The following is a 6,463-nucleotide window of genomic DNA, read 5'->3' on the forward strand; positions in this document are numbered from 1 at the left end:
AGTATATTTTGGTGCTGAAAGGTAACAGATTGCTTTGTGTGTGCTGTTATGGAGTGAAATAACAAAGGTTGGTTGCAGAGAGGGTGCATGTGCCACCCCAGCTGTGGTCCCAGAGTCCAGAATTTGCATAAACTCACCCCCTTACCTGTGACTAACAAGCTTGCCCTGCTAACTCTTCCAGCAAAACAGGCCAAAGAAAGTGTATGCAAGCCCTGTACTGCAGCCCCAGTACTATTTTCGGTTCCTTCCCACAGATCTTTCACTCCGCACCAGTCCAGTTCCTTGCTGTTGCTTGTCTAACCACTGCATGCATGTGCTAGACCGGACCCTGAGCTGATTCCTGACTGTTGTGCTCCATACAGCCTGGCCTGTCTGTGTCTCTGTGGTGCAATGGGTCAGCACGTTTGGCTCTTAACTGAAAGGATGGTGGTTCAAGCCCACCCAGGGACAGTGATAAGCCTGTGCTACTTCCTTGCTTTCCTGCGGGCAGGGCCGGCTTTAGGCCAATTCAACCAATTCCCCTGAATCGGGCCCCGCACCCAAGCCCTGCTGGTGCACTGTACTAGGGTGGCCCAGCTTCCCCAGGGGGCAATTTAAAGGGCCTGGGGCTCCCAGCAGGGACTGGAGCCTCAGGCTGTTTAAATTGCCACCAGAGCCCCACTGCTGGAGACTTGGGGGCTATTTAAAAAGTCTGGGGCTCCCCTTGCTTCTACCGCCCCGGCCCTTTAAACAGCCCCCGGAGCCCCGCCACTTCCCCAGGGCTCCCGCGGCTATTCAAAGGGCTGGGGCGGTGGAAGCAGGGGAGCCCCAGGCCCTTTAAATAGCCCCCGAGCCCTGGGCTGCTGCTGCTACCTTGGTGGAGGAGGGGGCACTTACCGTACAGGGTAGGCTGTACCCCCTGTACCCGCACCCCTGCCCACAGCCAGCCCCTGCTGCACCCCCTGCCCTGCCTGCACCAGCCCCGCACCCCGTGCCCTGTCTCCAGTCAACCCTTGCCGCACTCCCCTGCCTTAAGCCAGCCAGTCCCACACTCCTCTGTCTCCAGGCCTGCCAACCCCTGCGCACTCCCCTGAGGCCCTGCCTGAAGCCAACCAGCCCACTCCACCCCACATCCCCCTGCCTGCTGCCAGCCCCTGTCAGCAGCCAGTCCCACACACCCTGCCCTGCCTGCAGCCAGCACATTTGCAGCCAGTCCTGCACCCCCTGTCCTGTCTGCAGCCAGCCCCGCACGCCTTGCCCTGCTTGCAGCCAGACCCGACCTCCAGTCAGCCCCTGCCCTGCCTCCAGCCAGCCCCATGTCCACTGGTGCCCTGCAGTTCCCAGGGCAGTAACCCTGCACACACGCTGCAATGAGAGGGGCAGTGAACAGCTGTGACCCACACATGTGCACACCTTAGGGTGACCAGACAGCAAGTGTGAAAAATTGGAACAGGGTGGGGGGTAATAGGATCCTATATAAGCAAAAGACCCCCCAAATCGGGACTGTCCCTATAAAATCGGGACATCTGGTCACCCTAGCACACCCCCAGGGAGTGGCGGGGACCCACACATGTGAAACGGAGCTCATTTCTAGTTCAGGCCCATCTTTTTAAAAAAGAATTTTAGGTAGGGTTAACATACATCCGTATTTTCCTGGACATGTCCAGCTTTTTGGTTCTTAAATAGACCATTTGGGAGAAATTTTTAAAAATATGGATGTATGGTAACCCTATTGGTACAAAAAATACATACTGTGGCACATCCCTTAAATCAGAACTTTTTACAGGGAGACGGCTGCTAAGAAATGAAAGGCTTTTATTTACATGGTTTTTTTTTTTAGTCATCTCTGCCGGGGCCCCGCCGAATATGTTCGAATTGGGCCCCGCACTTCCTAAAGCTGGCCCTGCCTGCGGAGAGCCTCAAAGATCCCATTTTGCTGCCTCTTGGCCTCAGTGCATTCAGCTAGTGGCCCGAAGACCGGGCTGGATGTCATTCAGAAACCCATCTCCCAGCAGCTGTTCCAGAGGCTCAGGTTTAATCCTCAAGGCTGAGCACAAAAACTTTCAGCCAGGAACATTTCGCTCTCTCCCCGCCTCCGCCCAAGTGGCAAAGGAGAAGCAGACGAGACACGCCGGCTCAAAGACGCCTCCCTCCCACTTCCCTATAAGCTGTGCAAAGCTCTTGGCCTGCCTCACGCCTTGTCAGGAAAGCGCGGCCATGCTGCTCACGCCTGAGTCACGTCCGCAGCCTGGCCTGCCCTGGCTGACGGTGTGCAGAGCCACGCCAGTCAATGGCAGTTTGAGTCAGGAGCCTAGGCTCTTTCCCCTGACAGCCACACACACAGCACTGCCTGGTGTCCCGAGAGCCTCCCCTTCCTGTTCTCCCGCAGCACACGCTGCCTGCCAGTGTGGGTGGGAAAAGGGGACCAGGAAGTACTGCAGCCTCATTCCAGGACAGGAGGCCCTCGCCATACCCAGGCCTGCCTCTTGCCTTCAGTCCAGGTAGCCTCATGGCCTAGGCTCTTGGTGCTCTGCTGGTCACTGCCTTGCTGGAAGGCCCTGAGGGAAAAGAAGTAAGCACACATGTAGCAGAGGATGGCTTTGATCCATTAATCTCTGGGTTATGGGCCCAGCACACTTTTGCTGCACCATTCTGCTGGTTTTTCATGACCGCTGCCACCCAGCCATCACTATCTGGATTAGCACCTTATGCGCTCTCACGCTGGCAGGCAGATGCGCAGTCTGCTAGGCAGCTGTCCTGGTCACAGGATATTACAGCTTCTACAGGGTAAAAGGGATCTATTTGGGGTTTGGACCCCATTGGGAGCTGGATAGCTGAGTGCCAGAGACGGGAGCACTTCTTAAACTGTTTTCAGTTAAGCCTTCAGCTTCACCCTCACCTGAAAAGTACTCACCATTAAGGGGTATGTGTTCCAAATGCCAAAAGCAGGTGGGAGGTAAGAATGGGTGTTTAGCTGTTTTAGTTGATTTCCTTTTTGTTGTTCCTGGTGTGTAAAGACAGAGACATTTTTGAATCTCTTAAAATTGCTGTTAGTGCTACAGTCCCTCACCTTAAGCTTATGCTATTAGATCTCTTCTGTGATATATTCTGGTTCTGAAAGGTAAAAGGTCGCTTTGTGTGTGGCATTATGGAGTGAGGTAACAAATGTTGGTTGCAGAAATGGGGTATGTGCCACAACAGTCCTGCCCCCCAGCTGCATTCCCTGAGTCCAACCTGCAAAATTTCCATGCAGTCAGAGTGGAAAAGAGCATTTTACCTAACTGTGAAGTTGCTTACAACTTTCAGTGTGTAAGCGAGATCAGAACCCCCCACTCTAAGTACATCTAAAATTTATACTTAACTATTAGTGATCTTAGCTCTGTAGCATAGAACTGATTTTGTAATACAATTACAAAGAGCTTTATTTTTAAACTAGAAAAGAAAAAAATAAAATCTGCAGTTAAAAACTTCAAAAAAGACCCATAGTACTAAATTTAAATATTCATTTTCAACCTTTTTTATTTCACTATGCTTTGGAACCCATGTCCCTTGCCTAATGAGATATATGTAGGTTCGGGTGACTCCCAAAAGCATGAACTGCTAAGGACCGTTCTACTGTCCTTGATTCATATCACCAGGATAACTACACTTTATTACTCCTGCCCTAATAAGAAAGAGATTGGGGATCTCACAGCAGCCGAAATGACCATTTGGACAAGCACCCCCATCATGCAATGCGGGGTGGGTGTGACCATGCACATCAGCAACAAAAGACTTTTACAACACATCACCAACAGATATCAGGGTAGAGTTCATTCTGACCCTGCTTACATCCTCCCCACAACCAAGAATTGGTGCTCCTGGTAAATCACACTCCCTATTATACCAAATCATTGCTATTGAATGCTGAAGTCACAGCTAGCAAAAGTAGCCACCCATCTCTGCCCTGCAGCATCCAGCTTAGCCCTTGTTAACACATAAGTCAGTGGATTGTTCTCTGTCCATACCTGAAACTGAGCACCACACAAGTAGTCTCCAAAGTTCTCAGTGATGGCCCATTTCAAGCCCAAGAACTGCAGCTGGTGGATGGGATAGCAAGATTCGCAGAAGCATGGGAGAGGCCAGGTGATGGGGGGCACAGCCCCTCAATTTTTTTTGTCTACCCACCTCAGTCTCCCACCAAACGAGAAGAGTCTGCTGGTCACTGGGTGTCACTGCTGCTCCATGGGAAACATGCTCTGTGCATTACCCAGCTTGGTGAGAAATACACTCTGTGCCTTACCGTGACTGGTCCGTGGGTGTCACTGCTCCTAGAAGGCAGACACACGCTGTGCATTACACCACCTGACCGCTGGGTGTCATTGCTCTATCAATGGAAACGCTTTCTGTGCATTACCCGGAATGACCACGAGGTGTCACTGCTGCTCCAAGGGAAACATGCTCTGTGTGTTACCCTGATTGGCCACTGGCTGTCACTGCTGCGCCAAGGAAAACACCTTCTGTGCATTACTCTGACTGCCCACTGGGTGTCACTGCTGCGCCAAGGGAGACATAAGAGCGGCCAGACTGGTTCAGACGCAAAGTCCACCTAGCCCAGTATCCTCCTGTCTTCTGACAGTGGCCAGTGCCAGGTGCCCCAGAGGGAATGAACAGAGCAGGGAATCATCAAGTGATCCATCCCCTGCCGCCCATTCCCAGCTTCTGGCAAACAGGCTACAGGCACCATCCCTGCCCACCCTGGCTAATAGCCCTTGATGGACCTATCCACCATAATCTTATCTAGTTCTTTTTTGAACGCTGTTATAGTCTTGGCCTTCACAACATCCTCTGGCAAGGAGTTCCACAGGTTAACTGTGCAACTGCCCTGAGCTTACCCCCTTCCCCTCGCCAGGTTGTATATGGAAAAAGGATGAGGACAGCCATGATGTGTCTGTCACTGGCTGATGCCTCAGTTTCCTCTAGGCAGCAGTGCTGCAGGCTCCTTTGGTCAGTTCCCATGCAACTGTGTCTGGGGAAGGGGGAGTAGATACTCATGCTCCCCAGCCCCATTCCCCTCCACCAACAGCTGGGAAATCCAGGCCAAATTTAACCCTGGTAGCTGGGCTGGGATTAGCCTGGGCCGGGGTTGGGCTGGGAAGGAATTGCGGTGGGGAAACAGACGCACCTGCTGTGAGGGAAGATCCTTCCATTCCCTGCCAACCTCCCTCACTCCTTGCAGCATGGCACCCCCTAGAACTTCCTTCTCTGTCATGGAGGCTGTCTGCTGCCTTCTTCTCCCTTAGCATCATCTCTCCGCACCCTGGGGCACTGGCGTCGCCCATCCTGTGCAAACAGGCAGGTCCCTGGTCTGCCCTGTGGTGCTGCCCTGCAATTTGGGGAGGCAGCTATTGGATGGAGTCATATCGAAATATGGGGGTGAGCAAGGCTGGGGATCAAGACTCTTGGGTTCTCCCCCCAACTCTGGGAGGAAAGTGGAGGTTAGGGGGTAGAGTCGGAGAGGGGCAGGGCTGGGATCCAGGGCTCCTGCTTTTTCTCCACTTCCTGCAGCTGCTTCAGCCTTTCAGTGCATTTCCTGTTGCAAATTCATTTGCTGACTTGTGCAACCCACCCCAGAGGTGGCTGCATCTCAGTGTTGGGTGAGGCATCCTTGGCTACATCACCCCCTAACCGTGTCTCTCTCCCCACTGCAGGTGACCCTGCAGCACTTGGCAAACATCCGCAAGATCGTGGGGGGTGCTTTGAGCATTGGGCAGGCAGGGGCCAGGTGCCCAGCCCGCCTCCCCCCCAAGAATGGGACCCAGCACCCCCTACTTTTTACAGGGATTAACAAGGGGCAAAGGGGAGCAAATCAGAGAAGAGGGTGGCCAAGGTCTGAGAGGGGGTGGAAATGGGTTGGTCGGGGGGGGGGTTAAGCAGCTGGAGGCAGAGTTAGGAGAGGGGCTGAAGGGCAAAATCAGGGACGAGGGAAGGAGCCGGAGTTAAGCCCAGGGAGAGATGCTGCCAGAGGGTCAAACCCCGGCACAGGCAGGGGCAGAGAGGTAACAGTTACCCCGGGGGGCTGAGACTCCAGTGTTTGCAAACATGGGGCAGGGAGCAGAGGGACTTTTTTATTTCCCCTCCCACAGCCAGCACCTCTCAGCATGGGCTTCCCAGGGCTGGGCTCTTAAAGGCACAGGCATCCCACTGCCTAGACCCTGCAGCTCCTCTCTGATGTAACCTGCTGAGGTGCTGCAGTAGGAGACTCAATTCAGTGAAACTGGGCATTCCCTATACGCCCCACAGCCAGGGAGCTGTGCACCCCCTCCCTTGAATTTCCCCAACACCCCGCCCCCCAGTTGTCAACAGTTACATGCAGCTCTGCCAATGTTGTCATTGCTTGCAAATTTGAATGGAAATTGAAACGTTAACACACACTTTAAAAGCAGGTACAACATATGAAAAATACTTGTACTTGAGAAAGTTAAATAGGTTTGGAAAGTCTGGA

General features: G+C 53.2%; 1 non-coding gene across 1 annotated transcript; it reads left to right on the forward strand.

Annotated features, from left to right (window-relative positions):
- Positions 1-376: 376 nt before the first annotated feature.
- TRNAK-CUU (transfer RNA lysine (anticodon CUU)) lies at positions 377-450 on the forward strand. Its single transcript has one exon. It is a non-coding gene; the product is annotated as a tRNA-Lys (tRNA).
- The last annotated feature ends 6,013 nt before the right edge of the window (positions 451-6,463 follow it).

Source organism: Gopherus flavomarginatus, chromosome 3 (genome assembly GCF_025201925.1).
Source record: "Gopherus flavomarginatus isolate rGopFla2 chromosome 3, rGopFla2.mat.asm, whole genome shotgun sequence".
Taxonomy (NCBI): Eukaryota; Metazoa; Chordata; order Testudines; family Testudinidae; genus Gopherus; species Gopherus flavomarginatus.